Source organism: Silene latifolia, chromosome 11 (assembly GCF_048544455.1).
Source record: "Silene latifolia isolate original U9 population chromosome 11, ASM4854445v1, whole genome shotgun sequence".
NCBI lineage: Eukaryota > Viridiplantae > Streptophyta > Magnoliopsida > Caryophyllales > Caryophyllaceae > Silene > Silene latifolia.
Window position 1 is genome coordinate 45,011,750 of NC_133536.1, and position 15,796 is coordinate 45,027,545.

At 42.7% G+C, this 15,796-nt stretch overlaps 1 non-coding gene across 1 annotated transcript; it reads left to right on the forward strand.

Moving 5' to 3' along the window:
* Positions 1-9,492: 9,492 nt before the first annotated feature.
* Positions 9,493-9,599, forward strand: LOC141615654 (small nucleolar RNA R71). Its single transcript, XR_012530063.1, has one exon. It is a non-coding gene; the product is annotated as a small nucleolar RNA R71 (small nucleolar RNA).
* The last annotated feature ends 6,197 nt before the right edge of the window (positions 9,600-15,796 follow it).

Consider the following 15,796-nt stretch of genomic DNA (forward strand, 5'->3'; position numbering starts at 1 on the left):
CCTAACATAGCAATGATGACCAAAACTATGCAAAAATTGCATAAACCCAACTCAAGTAGGAAAAATTTGATAAAACTCCTTTTATTTCAACAAATGGTAACGTCTACACCGTAACAACGACTCGGTTTCCCAAGCCATGCAAAAAATGTGTAAACCCGACTCATCTTTGGAAAAACATCAATTTGCCCCTTTTTATTTAGCAACGGCTTTTTCTACCCCATTTATTGATGAGGAGGGGTGTTGCTTGCCTTTTTCTTTTTCTTGACAACAAACAAATATATACAAAACAAGTAACTCATTTTTTTTTGGATTTTTCATGATTTTTTCACTTTTCTATTTTGTTTTTCATTTCCTTTTTTCAAAACCTCTTATTTATATACAATGCCAAATGCATACCAAATTCCGACCCAAGCGGATAAATAAACTATCCGCCATTATGACCCAAATCACCTCCGACAACACAACTACAAAAACCGACCAATTCTTGATTAAGGAAGGGTGGTTATGGGAATGTAGCTATTTAGGTGGGTTTGCCAAATGAAAAGGGCTAAGCTCAAGGGGGTGAATCAAAAAAGAGGGAAACAATGTAGGGAATAAAACAAGGCTATTTGGCTATGTGAGGTTCATGTAAACTGATTTTTGCTTCATATCATATGCACAAAAATGTAATGCAATTTCATGATCTAAGGACGATGCGACACACTTATGCGTAATGATGTGACACGCCTCGCGAGGAGACCTACTCTCAAACTTAGATGAGGGCGGGGTATGAATGTACCCGCCCTAGGAGGCTCTACCCTTACCTTTGAGTAGTTAAATCGAGCCAAAGGTCTAGTCTACGGCCCTAGGTCTCACAAGATCGGTCTAGACTCATTGGTCAAGCCCTCCTTCCTCGGCTAACTAAGAGGCCACGAGTGCGAGTCACGAGGAGGGGGAAGGCACAATTGGGCACATTAGTTCATCATGGGGGTACTTGGTTCCCTTCCTTTGACCATGTTCTTCCTTAAAAATTTATTTACAAACTCAATGCAAAAGAAAGAAATGCAACAAGTATTTACATGTGAACAAATGCATGCGGAAATTTAAACAAACATGAAATGAAACATGCAACAAATTGGCTAAACCTAGCAGCACATCAACACCAAAATTCCAAACGGTCTCCCAAGGAGACACCCAAAGCAACAAAATTCCCATTCTCCTTCAAAATATGCAAGATATCAAAAAGAAAGAATAGTAAAAGGAGCAAGAGATAGGAAGGATTATACCAAGCGGTCTTCTAGCTCCCTTTTGCCTCAAGTGGTCAATGCGCCAAGCCAAAGGTTAGACAAAACATATATATACAATGCAAATTTTTTTGAATTTTTCAGAAATTTTTCAATTTTTAGGCATTTTCTCTAATTTATAAACATTTACAATTATAAACAAATATTCACACGAGTGGATATTTCCCTCCCCACACTTGAAATGTACATTGTCCTCAATGGACAAAAGCATAGGGAGTGAATAAGAAAAAGGAAGGAGCATATTTTTGGAGTTTTCAATTTTTTTTTTTTGAAAACAAAATAACATATTTTTGTGATTTTTGTTTTGAAAAAAATAAAAGGACATATTTTTGGTGTTTTTGTTATAAGAACTCCCTCCCCACACTTATTTATTTACATTATTTCCAAATTGAAATAAATGTGTGGAGGGGATTCAAATTAAAAGACATGTTTTTGGTTTTTTTTTTAGGCCCTCCCCACACTTATTTATAGACATGGGAGGGCAATTTAGTGAAATAAAATAACATGTTTTTGTTGGTTTTTGTCATTTTTTAATTTTTAGTTGGTTTTTATTTTGAAAATGCAATGCATGCTCTATTCTACATGCAAAATTGAAATGACAATGCAAATTATGCTAAGTGAATGCATTACGAAATGTGACAATATATTACAAAATTGAAATCTAATGCAATCCTATATGATGCAACTAAATGAATTATTAACTAAATGCATGCGAAAAATTTAAACATGAATGAGGAATTTGGATAAAAGGGAGAAATCATACTTGTCATTTGGATTGATAAGGGAGGAAGAAGTGGAGCCCTCATTACTAGGCTCTACTCAAAGTCATCATCACCATCACCGTCTCCATCATCATCATTACCATCACCATCACCTTGAATTGCCCCGAACTCGGAGTCGCGAATGAAATCGTCCGTGTTCAAGTGGACATCCGAGCTGAAATCCTCCATGGCTTGGCTCATGCCAACAAACATCTCCGGGTGCCCTCCGGCACCACTAGACCCGCCCTCTTGGAAGATTGAAGGGGCACCCCCGAACCACCTCGCGTCATGTCCCTCCCCTTGGGTGGTAGGCGGGGTGGGAAAAACCGGAGCGCTAAAGTAGTCGGGCCGCAAGTTAATATCTCCGTAGCGGAAGGTCCCGTCTTCCGGATGTCCGCCATCCGGGAATAAATAGTAGGAGGGGTGAAGGCCGGAGGGGTGCTTGTATTGGTTCCTCATACAATCATCATAGACCGGGAATTGACCAAGAGAATGGTCATAGTAAATCCGGTCAAGTCTTTGTTGAAGGCCATGCCGCTCGCTTGCGGCGTTTGTCATATTAATCTTCATCTCCGCCATGAAGGAAACGAGGTCGGCATGGAGAGGGGGCGATTGTTGTTGGTGTTGACCGGAGGACCCCTCTCCTTGTTGCAAGGGCCCGGGGACAAAAGGAGCAATCGGCGTGGCATACCGCAAGGTAGACCTTGCGGGAATGATGGGTCGGCCACGAGCATACCGAAGATTAGGGTTAATTTGTTGTGGGATAGAGGGGTCTTCGAGATTTTCAATCTCAAGCAAATAAAATTCCGAGTTGGGCACCACTTTCATTTTGTCGGGATTGGGAAGAGGGATAGAATTTCGATCAACCCCGTCCACCCGAATTTGCCAATAGTCTAGGCCATCATTCGGGTTGGTCTTCAACCAACCGAGGTTGTGGTGGATATAATTTTTGAACAACATTGTATCACCAATCATGAACCGCATCCCACTCAAGTTGACCCTCCGATTGAGCCTCTTCATCAAATGGGTGATGAGTCCACCCACGACAACGACCGTATTAGAGGCCGGAGAATTGCTAAGCCGTTGTAATGTAAGGGCCAAGTGGTGGGCAATGTCAATTTTGAAAGTAGTTGGGTTGGAACGAAGGTAAGAGCCGAGAATTTCCAATTCCTCCGTTCTGAAATTATGATTTTCCTCTCGGCCAAAGATGGTCCAACCCATGTACCGATGCCAAACCCGGATAGCCGCATTGTGGACAGTGTTGACGGCTCTCTTGACCCCCTTAACATCATCTAAACCCGTAATAGCCTTCCATAGGGCCCCATGGTCAAATGTCTCGGGTGCCTTGTGAGGAGGGCTAGTGTCAAGCCCAAAATGGGATGCGAAGGTCGGAAGGGTCAAGGAGTAGTCCTTGTTCATCAATCGAAAGTGCAAAAAGGCTACCTTTTGGGTTTGGCGATGCTTGTCAAGACGGAGGGAGCTCAAAAACTCCCAAGTAAGACGGACATAGGTCCGCTCATGAATTCCATACATCATTTTCATTCCCACCCCATCAAATAATTCAAGAGTAACTTGATCTAATCCTAGTTCCCGCATGGATTGTCGATCAATAAATCGGGTAGGGACAATAGGGCGTTTCTTGAACAAGACAAACTTACCTTTCATGGTGATTGAGGTGAATTGGATATCCGGGAAGTCGGGATCGGAGCTCATGTCGGTCGCCGCCGCCGCTACCGCCTCCGCCTGTTGAAGAGCCAAGTCTCCTCTCCTCACTCTTTTCTTTGGGGCCATGTTTGTGATTTTGATGGTGGGTGAAAGGTTAGGAAGGAGGTTGAGGTGGTTGTTGGTGGTGGAAGGGTGGTGGAAAGGTGGTGGTTGGTGGGTTGAGGTGAGGGTAGGGTAGGGGAGGTTTGATTGAGAGTGAGAGATGAGAGAAGAAGGAGTCGAAAAATATGAGGCAATTTGGGCGAAATTGAGTTCAAAACACGATCAGAGAGCTCCCAGTAGGTCCTGGAGACCGACGCCGTCACCCTACTGGGAGTTCGGGTGATTTTTGAAATTCCCAAAAAAGATCAGAAAACTCCCAGCCGGTCAGGAGACCGGCCGCCGGTCACCCGGCTGGGAGGACACCCATTCCCCATTTTCTTCGTATGAGCATTCCCAGCCGGTGGGCCGGCTGCCGGCCTGCCGGCTGGGACTTCCCTCTTAAGTAAACTTGTTAAAAAATCCCTCATATGCGTATCCCCACCCGGTGGACATTCTTGCCCTCCGGTGGGACTTCCTTCAATCCATTTTGATACATTTCCAAATGTATCGCACTCCCAGTAGGTGGGCAGTGGGACTACTCTTCCTTGTTTTTCGTCAAAATTCCTTTAAATTTACAGAACTTCCCAGCCGGTCGAAGACCGCCGTCGATCACCCTACTGGACTCCTTTCATCATGTTTTCTCCAATAAACCCCTTATTCCAAATCCCATCATTTATTGGCCTCGATTTCCGTGTTTTCGACTTTCAAACCCGACTCGGGACGTCGGATATAAATGGTTAAGCGCTTGTTCATCAAACAAAAACCCCAAATCTTCAACAATCAAGACCGACAACAATAAAATTGACAAGTAGTATCCATCCAAAATTCCTAAATGCATGATATATACAAAGATGCATGGGTTGCCTCCCATGTAGCACCCTTGTTTTATGTCGTAGGCTCGACCAAGTAAACAAGCCAACAAATTTTCATGATGAGGATGGAAAAGAACCTTAATTCACTAGAAAGGTTTCAAGGGTCTTCATTTCCTTTTGGACGGGATTGCCAACATGATAGTGCTTTAACCTTTGACCATTCACCTTGAAGGTCCGGTCTCCTTGGCTTATTTCCACCGCCCCATGAGGGAATGATCGGACCACGGTGAAGGGTCCGGTCCACTTCGACCTCAATTTTCCGGAAAAGAACTTCAAACGGGTATCGTATAGAAGAACCAATTCCCCCTCCTTGAACTCCCTTCTAATTATGTGCTTGTCATGAAATCTTTTCGTTCTTTCCTTGTACAACTTGGCATTCTCATAGGCTTCTAGCCTAAACTCTTCCAATTCATTCAAATCGAGAAGTCTCTTCTCACCGGCCGTCTTCAAGTCATAGTTTAGATGCTTGATGGCCCAATATGCCTTATGTTCAAGTTCAACCGGCAAATGACAAGCCTTGCCATACACTAATCGGAATGGTGAGGTACCGATCGGTGTTTTGAAGCCCGTCCGGTAAGCCCACAAGGCATCATCAATTTTCAAGGACCAATCTTTTCTTGACTTGTTCACGGTTCTCTCAAGTATAGTCTTCAACTCTCGGTTGGAAATCTCGGCTTGCCCATTAGCTTGAGGATGGTAGGCAAGACTCTTTCTTTGTTGCACTCCATACTTTTTCAACAAAGCTTCCAATGCTCTCTCTCCGAAATGAGTACCACGATCGCTAATGAGGACTCTCGGGACCCCAAACCTAGGAAAGATGACTTTTTGAAGTAGCTTGATCACTTCCTTAGCATCACAAGTCTTAGTCGGGATCGCCTCAACCCATTTGCTTACATAGTCGACCGCCACGAGTATGTACTCATTGCCGAATGAGGATGGGAAGGGACCTTGATAATCTATCCCCCACACATCAAAGAGCTCAACTTCAAGCATGAAATTCATGGGCATTTCATGTTTCCTAGTGATGTTCCCGCTCCTTTGACATTTGTCACATCCTTTAACATAAAAGGCAACGTCACGGAATAGAGAGGGCCAAAAGAAACCACATTGAAGCACTTTAGCGGCCGTCTTCTTGGAGCTTGCATGGCCACCACAAGGCAAGTCATGGCAATGGCTCATAATGGAGGTAACTTCCTCTCTCGGAACACACCTTCTTATCATCCCATCGGCACAAGACTTGTACAAACATGGGTCATCCCAATAGTAGTGCCTCACATCGTGGAAGAACTTCTTCTTTTTGTGGTAGTCATAATCATGAGGAATTATCCCGGAGACCAAATAATTGACAATGTCCGCATACCACGGTGCTTCTCCCAAGCTTAGGGACAACAAGTGGTCATCGGGCAAATAATCATTGATAGGAAGCCCATCGTCAACATTGAGGTTGGTTAGCCGGGATAGATGATCGGCCACCACATTTTCAACTCCTTTCTTGTCTCTAATCTCCATGTCAAACTCTTGGAGAAGTAGTATCCATCTAATCAATCGAGGCTTGGACTCTTTCTTGATGAGCAAGTGTCTCAAAGCAACATGGTCGGTGAACACAATGACCTTAGCTCCCACCAAGTAGGTCCGGAACTTCTCCATTGCAAAAACCACGGCTAAAAGCTCCTTTTCCGTTGTTGAGTAATTTGTTTGAGCATCATCTAGAGTTTTGCTTGCATAATGAATTGCATGCACCTTTCCATCCTTCCTTTGGCCTAAAACCGCGCCCAAGGCATGATCGCTCGCATCACACATTAACTCAAACGGCAAGCTCCAATCCGGAGGTTGTATAATTGGAGCACTGGTCAAAGCTTCCTTTAACCTATTAAAAGCATCAAGACACCGGTTAGAAAACAAGAAAGGGGTATCTTTGGCTAACAATTCGGTCAAGGGTCTCGCGATCTTAGAGAAGTCCTTGATGAAGCGGCGATAAAAGCCCGCATGACCAAGGAAACTTCTCACCCCCTTAACATTGGTGGGAGGTGGGAGACTAGCTATGACCTCTATCTTAGCCTTATCAACTTCAATTCCTCGGTTGGACACTATGTGTCCCAACACAACACCTTCTTGTACCATGAAATGGCACTTCTCCCAATTAAGCACAAGGTTAGACTCTTGACATTTACTCAAAACTTTCTCCAAATTCATCAAACAATTTTCAAAACTTTTCCCAACAACCGAGAAATCATCCATGAAAACTTCCATTTCTTGTTCAATGAAATCGGAGAAAATTGACATCATAGCTCTTTGAAAGGTAGAGGGAGCATTACATAGCCCAAACGGCATCCTCCTTTTTTGGGAACTACATGAACCGGGCTTACCCACCTACTATCCGAAATAGGATAGATAATGCCCGCGTCAAGTAGCTTAAGGACCTCTTTCCTTACAACCTCCTTCATGATGGGATTAAGCCTTCTTTGTGGCTCAATTGAGGATGCATCCTCATTTTCTAGAAGAATTTTATGAGTACACAAAGAGGGACTAATCCCTTTGAGGTCACCAATAGTGTACCCAAGGACACCCTTGAACTTCTTGAGCAAAGAAATGAGTTTTGAAGTTTGGGTGTCATCAAGTGCACTATTGATGATGACGGGAAAAGTGGAATTATCTCCTAGAAATTCATACTTCAAAGAAGAGGGAAGAGGTTTAAGTTCAACCGTAGGAGGAGGCGTGGAACTCTCCTCCTTCTTACCGACTTCCAACATTTCAAATTTGGGAGCTTGTTCATGAATAGGAGCCGAATCCAACATCCATACATATGCAAGAGTCTCAACATCTTTGTCATCGACTTCATACCCACTAACAAGACAAGTCTCCAAAGGATCCATGGAGGAAGCTTTTGGGTCATGCTTCTCCATGGGATTCTCAAGAATGTCAACAATGCAACAAGTGTCACCTAGAGAAGGAGCTTCCATGGACTTGTGGAGTTCAAATTCCACTCTATCTTCACCCACTTGTAAAGACAACTTGCCACTCTTTACATCGATCATAGCTCCACCGGTAGCAAGACAAGGTCGGCCTAAAATAATAGGCACATTGTAATCCTCCGGCATATCCATAACAAAGAAATCACATGGTATGACAAGCTTCCCAACTACCAAGGGTACATCTTCAATTACACCAATGGGAAATTTGACCGACCGATCGGCAAGTTGAAGTGAAACTCTAGTTGGCTTCAAATCTCCCAAATCAAGCCTCTTGAATATTGAAAGTGGCATGAGGCTCACACTAGCCCCCAAATCACACAAAGCTCTCTTAATAGCCACCCCTTGGATAGAACAAGGGATAGAGAAACTCCCCGGATCTTCTAGCTTGTTAGGAAGCTTGTTGGTGTGAGTGAGTATAGCACTACATTCCTTGGAGAGGTTGATGGTTTGCACCTCTACATTCTTCTTCTTCAAGGTGACAAGTTCCTTAAGAAACTTGCCATAAGATGGAATTTCGGTAATCATATCAAGGAAAGGGATAGTGACATTCATTCCCTTCAAGATCTCCACAAACTTCTCATATTTCTTTTCAATTCTACGCTTTGCAAGCCTTTGTGGAAAGGGTACCGGTGCTACATACTCCCTTGGTGGTGGAGTACATTCTTTGGCCTTAGGTGCAATAGGCTCATCTTGCTTTGGAGGGTCAACCATCTCCACCTCCTTAGACTTCTCCACCATAATCTCATCTTCATGAACAACTTCAACCGGGTGCTCTTTCACAACTTCATTAGTCACCCTCTTTCTCTTCCACTTAGGAGATTTCTCAACCTCCTCCAATTGCTTCCCACTCCTCAAAAATACCGCGTTCATCTCCCTTGGGTTAACCGTATTACCCGGAAACTTCCCCGGATTTTGAGCCAATTGACTCAATTGTTGAGAAATTTGGGCCACATGAGTTTCCGTAGCCTTTTGTGATGCCCGTATTTCATCATTCACCCGGTTTTGTGAGGCAATGTGGTTATCAAGCTTTGAGTCGGATTTTTGATTTGCAATAACCAATTGTTCAAAAGCTTGTTCCCAAGATGGTTTTTGAGGGGTTTGGAAGTTTTGGTTTTGTGGTTGGAAATTTTGGGTTTGTTGTTGATTGAAATTTTGCCCCTTGAAACCCCCAAATGGTTGTTGGTTTTGGGTGATGAATTGTTTTCCTTGGAAACCGGGTGGAATTTGTCTTTGGAATTGAGAGTTTTGATTGAACCTTGGTTGTTGTTGAGGTTGGGAAGTGGTGGGATTTTGAATGTTTTGTGAAGCATAAGATAAGAAAGGGTGAGTTCTTTTTCCATTGACAAATTGGTTGTTGTTATTATTGTTGAACCCTTGCCTTGCACTAGTTGACTCCCAAATCCCATTTACTTGCTCATAGCATTCCTCACCTAGGGGTGCAATCAAGGGACACCCAATGGGAGTATGCCCTTGTTCACCACACAACTCACAAGACAAGACTTGCCTCATATCGGACCCCTTAGGTTTTGAATTTAGCAAAGCAACTTGTTGGGTGAGTTCATCTAGCATACCTTTAACTTCCACATTCAAAACGGAATTAGAATCCTTGCTTTTGCCTTTCCTCATTTGCCTATCACTTCCCCATTCCATAGTTCTTGAGGCCATCTCCTCAATTAGTTCCTTTGCCGCTTTATGCCCCAAAATGTCTAAGGCACCTTTCCCCGATCCCGCATCCAATGAAAGCCTAAGGTCTTGAGTCAACCCTTTGTAGAAATTGTTCACTAGCTCGGCTTCGGAGATGCCATGGTGAGGGCACAACCGTTGGAGCTTCTTGTACCGTTCCCATGCCTCATATAAGGTCTCATCCTCTTCTTGAGTAAAGCTTTGTAATTCACTCTTGACTTTGGCCGTTCTTGAGGGTGGGAAATATTTGTTTAAAAATGCCGAAGCCAACTCATCCCATGTCTTGAAGGAATCCGGGTCACAATTCTTCAACCAATCCTTGGCCGAACCCCTAAGTGAACGGGGGAACAACCTAAGGCGAACCGCGTCATCGGAAACCCCATTTGATTTGTACATATCACAATTTTCAAGGAAATCATTTAGATGATCATTTGGGTTCTCCAAGGGACCTCCTCCAAATTGGTTGTCTTGAACTAGGTTGAGCAAGGCATTTTTAATCTCAAAGTTGTTAGCTTGAATTCGTGGCCTTTGGATGCTTGGATTGACTATGTGCTTAGGAGCCATAGTGTCTCTTATCGGAACCGGTTCACCCATGGTGTTAGGCTCTTCTTCTAAAACCCCAAAAGGATTTTCAAACACTACTTCGGTAGCTTCTTGGTGATTGACTTCTTCAATCGGTGGAATATCAAGTAAACCCCTTCTTCTTAGAGAGTTAAGTCTTCTTGCCGTGGCTTCAATTTCGCGGTCAAGTTGATATATCGGTTGACCTCGTCTTCGTCGCCTACTCATGCAAAAGACCTAAGAACTTGAAAGAAAAGATTAGTAACAAAGGACTTAGTCTAAACTAGGACAAAAACGATTAATATCAAGCCGTACTCCCCGGCAACGGCGCCAAAAACTTGATGGTCTCAAGTTAAACCTCGCAAGTGCACGATTTTATCGTTGTACACTTAAAAGGGTCGATCCCACAAGGAGTAGGTGGAGTACTAATCGTTCTAATTCACCGGTTTAGCTAAGTCGATAAATAACAAAGAGGGTAGTAACAAACTAGCACTAAACTATTAAATTTAAAGACAAAAGACAAGGTAAGGTAAAAACAAGTTAAAGATAAAAGATAAAACAAATAAAGAGAAAGACTAGAACTCGGTCCGACCATAAACATGAGTAATTCCACATACTAATCGTCTCGGCTAATCAAAAGGGGTAGAAAGGTAAGGGGGAGATGGCTCTAATTCGCCTAGAACCTCCCTTCCGGTCTCGCACTAGGACACTAGTTACTCCGACTAACCCCCCTCCCGGGTTCGAAAGCCGGTCTCCCTAACTCAAAACCCGACAACCCCAAGAACATGCATTTTCCCAAGGAGGTCAAGTGAATGGTCAAGGTCATTAAGCCCTCATCATATTCCGGGTCATCCCACTCCCCCTTCCGGAGGTCGATTTCAAACACTAGCCTAGGGGCACCCTCCCTCGGTTCTCCCTTCCGGTCTCAACCTTAGTTGGTGACAAGGGTCGGTCCCCAAATATTCGACTAACAACCTAACCAACTTCCGTTGGTGTGGCAAGGGTCAAAAGCCGACACTACCCGGAAACCAAACCTTAAGCATGAAAATTCCCCAAGACTACCCTAACCAATTTTCCCCCACAAATTAGCCTTAGTGACAATTAATTAGTGAAATTACCCATATCGGGACAAACCGAGTCCTAGAAGGAGACTACTCACTAATCATGGTTTTAGTTGCAAAATAAACAATAAAGATGGAAACTTTGGTCACAAACAGGGTGAGGAGATAAATCTTACTACTAAGCATGCAACAAATCAACAATAATTAAGAGGAAAAGTGATATTAATCTAATAACAAGGTTTATTAAACTAAAAGACACAATCTTTAACCAAATCCACTCAAAGATTAAGTCTTTGAGGACAACTAACCGAGGATGAACAAGTGAAAGAGAATCAAAACAAGGATGAACAATGAAAAGATGAACAATGATGAAAACAAGAACAACAAACAAACAACAACAACAATTTTAACATAAACAATCAAATAAACTTGAAGGAAGAACAAAATGTAAACAAATGGAAATAAGGAAAGAAATAATACCAATCAAGAAGCAAGAAAGGAAGAATGATAGAATAAATAAGTATAAACTTTCAATCTTCTTCTTACAACCCAAATTCAATCACAAATTGATTGAATTACTACTCTAATTAAGGAATGATTAGCAAAAGGATTAGCAAAGTTTTAAACTTGAAAGGGAAATATTCTTAGATCTAGGGTTCTGTCTACAAAAGGGCTTAAGGGGGAGTATTTATAGGTTCCACAAGGATTAGGACAGAAACTGAAATGGGCTTTGAAACACGTATGCACACTCCCGGCCGGTCAACCGGTTGCCGGTCATTTGACCGGCTGGGAGATCTCTGGAAGTTTTGAACAAGTTTGGAGCTCATCAGGTGTGCACGGCCGGTCAACCGGCCGCCGGTCCCTGACCGGCTGGGACAGCTTTGACTTTGAAGCTTGACTTCTGGCCTTGGAGGAACTCCCAGCCGGCTAGCCGGCTGCCGGTCATTTGACCGGCTGGGAGTTTCCTGTAACATTCTTCATTTTCTTTGTCTTCAAACTCATAGTGTCTTCCCAGCCGGTTAGCCGGCCGCCGGGCCACCGGCTGGGGATGCTTCCTCAGACTTCTTCCTTCATTTCCTTGTAAATGTACTCCCAGCCGGCTAGCCGGCTGCCGGCCTACCGGCTGAGGGTACTCCTCAGCATAATTCCCTTCATCTTTCATGCATAGCTTAGAAATCCCGCCTTTCTAGCTTTGTTTCGCCCGTTCCCGCCTCAATTTCTGCAAGGGGGCCAAAGTGTCATAGTAAAGGGAATCGGGACTAGAAACGAGGGTAAAGGGGGTACAAAACCGCCTTAAATGGGGTTGAATATGCATGAAAATAGAGGGAAAAAGAGTGCAAAATGGTCCTATATCAAACCTCCCCACACTTGAACCTTACTCGTCCCCGAGTAAGTCCCTAAACCAAATGTACAAAGCATTATTATGATAGATATGGAGAGTGGATGCACAATATAAGCATCACTCAACTAAACTACTACTTAAGCCGATCGAGTATTAGCGCACTCAACGCCCCTTCAACTCACAATTTGACACCCATGAGGGGAGAGTGCCCTATTGCAAGGCAAGTTGGGTCTTGCTACAAAACTTTTGACACATTCATCATGAAAGCACGTAGTCAACAAATAGAATGCATCTAACAAAATGATCCACTTTCCTCATCTAAGTGGTCGGATTTTTCAAATAACAAAACAAAACATGGTCTCGGTCGGGAGTACCGTCTCAGGAGTGCCAATTGAGGTGCCAACCCCCTAAATGTGACAAAAGCAACCCTTGTGTGACCAATGCTCAAGGAACTAATTCAAGAGCGGGGAAAGGGAAGAAAGGGCAAGTCCGCCGAGAATTACAAGGCCGACACAAGATTCGACCAAAGGACCCATGACTAAGGGGACCAAGGCAACGACATCCTCACGGTTTTCACTCGTCACTCAATGAAAGAACAAGGTGATTTTTGTGACAAAAAGTAACCAAAATCACTCAACTAACTCGACTAGCGAAAACGTGCCCGCAATCTAATGTGTAACACCGTCCTATGTCCAATGAAATGCAAACAACGGGAAAATGCACAAACATGAAGCAAGGGTCAAAATGGGGCTAAGGAGAAGGTCAAAACGGGATTGGTGCAAGCACCGTTTGGACATGTGGAGCTAAAATCAAGAATCGACGACACATCACATCCCATCTCTTATTGCAACACATGAGACACGTCTATGCCCTAACATAGCAATGATGACCAAAACTATGCAAAAATTGCATAAACCCAACTCAAGTAGGAAAAATTTGATAAAACTCCTTTTATTTCAACAAATGGTAACGTCTACACCGTAACAACGACTCGGTTTCCCAAGCCATGCAAAAAATGTGTAAACCCGACTCATCTTTGGAAAAACATCAATTTGCCCCTTTTTATTTAGCAACGACTTTTTCTACCCCATTTATTGATGAGGAGGGGTGTTGCTTGCCTTTTTCTTTTTCTTGACAACAAACAAATATATACAACACAAGTAACTCATTTTTTTGGATTTTTCATGACTTTTTCACTTTTCTATTTTGTTTTTCATTTCCTTTTTTCAAAACCTCTTATTTATATACAATGCCAAATGCATACCAAATTCCGACCCAAGTGGATAAATAAACTATCCGCCATTATGACCCAAATCACCTCCGACAACACAACTACAAAAACCGACCAATTCTTGATTAAGGAAGGGTGGTTATGGGAATGTAGCTATTTAGGTGGGTTTGCCAAATGAAAAGGGCTAAGCTCAAGGGGGTGAATCAAAAAAGAGGGAAACAATGTAGGGAATAAAACAAGGCTATTTGGCTATGTGAGGTTCATGTAAACTGATTTTTGCTTCATATCATATGCACAAAAATGTAATGCAATTTCATGATCTAAGGACGATGCGACACACTTATGCGTAATGATGTGACACGCCTCGCGAGGAGACCTACTCTCAAACTTAGATGAGGGCGGGGTATGAATGTACCCGCCCTAGGAGGCTCTACCCTTACCTTTGAGTAGTTAAATCGAGCCAAAGGTCTAGTCTACGGCCCTAGGTCTCACAAGATCGGTCTAGACTCATTGGTCAAGCCCTCCTTCCTCGGCTAACTAAGAGGCCACGGGTGCGAGTCACGAGGAGGGGGAAGGCACAATTGGGCACATTAGTTCATCATGGGGGTACTTGGTTCCCTTCCTTTGACCATGTTCTTCCTTAAAAATTTATTTACAAACTCAATGCAAAAGAAAGAAATGCAACAAGTATTTACATGTGAACAAATGCATGCGGAAATTTAAACAAACATGAAATGAAACATGCAACAAATTGGCTAAACCTAGCAGCACATCAACACCAAAATTCCAAACGGTCTCCCAAGGAGACACCCAAAGCAACAAAATTCCCATTCTCCTTCAAAATATGAAAGATATCAAAAAGAAAGAATAGTAAAAGGAGCAAGAGATAGGAAGGATTATACCAAGCGGTCTTCTAGCTCCCTTTTGCCTCAAGTGGTCAATGCGCCAAGCCAAAGGTTAGACAAAACATATATATACAATGCAAATTTTTTTGAATTTTTCAGAAATTTTTCAATTTTTAGGCATTTTCTCTAATTTATAAACATTTACAATTATAAACAAATATTCACACGAGTGGATATTTCCCTCCCCACACTTGAAATGTACATTGTCCTCAATGGACAAAAGCATAGGGAGTGAATAAGAAAAAGGAAGGAGCATATTTTTGGAGTTTTCAATTTTTTTTTTTTTTGAAAAGAAAATAACATATTTTTGTGATTTTTGTTTTGAAAAAAATAAAAGGACATATTTTTGGTGTTTTTGTTATAAGAACTCCCTCCCCACACTTATTTATTTACATTATTTCCAAATTGAAATAAATGTGTGGAGGGGATTCAAATTAAAAGACATGTTTTTGGTTTTTTTTTTTTAGGCCCTCCCCACACTTATTTATAGACATGGGAGGGCAATTTAGTGAAATAAAATAACATGTTTTTGTTGGTTTTTGTCATTTTTTAATTTTTAGTTGGTTTTTATTTTGAAAATGCAATGCATGCTCTATTCTACATGCAAAATTGAAATGACAATGCAAATTATGCTAAGTGAATGCATTACGAAATGTGACAATATATTACAAAATTGAAATCTAATGCAATCCTATATGATGCAACTAAATGAATTATTAACTAAATGCATGCGAAAAATTTAAACATGAATGAGGAATTTGGATAAAAGGGAGAAATCATACTTGTCATTTGGATTGATAAGGGAGGAAGAAGTGGAGCCCTCATTACTAGGCTCTACTCAAAGTCATCATCACCATCACCGTCTCCATAATCATCATTACCATCACCATCACCTTGAATTGCCCCGAACTCGGAGTCGCGAATGAAATCGTCCGTGTTCAAGTGGACATCCGAGCTGAAATCCTCCATGGCTTGGCTCATGCCAACAAACATCTCCGGGTGCCCTCCGGCACCACTAGACCTGCCCTCTTGGAAGATTGAAGGGGCACCCCCGAACCACCTCGCGTCATGTCCCTCCCCTTGGGTGGTAGGCGGGGTGGGAAAAACCGGAGCGCTAAAGTAGTCGGGCCGCAAGTTAATATCTCCTTAGCGGAAGGTCCCGTCTTCCGGATGTCCGCCATCCGGGAATAAATAGTAGGAGGGGTGAAGGCCGGAGGGGTGCTTGTATTGGTTCCTCATACAATCATCATAGACCGGGAATTGACCAAGAGAATGGTCATAGTAAATCCGGTCAAGTCTTTGTTGAAGGCCATGCCGCT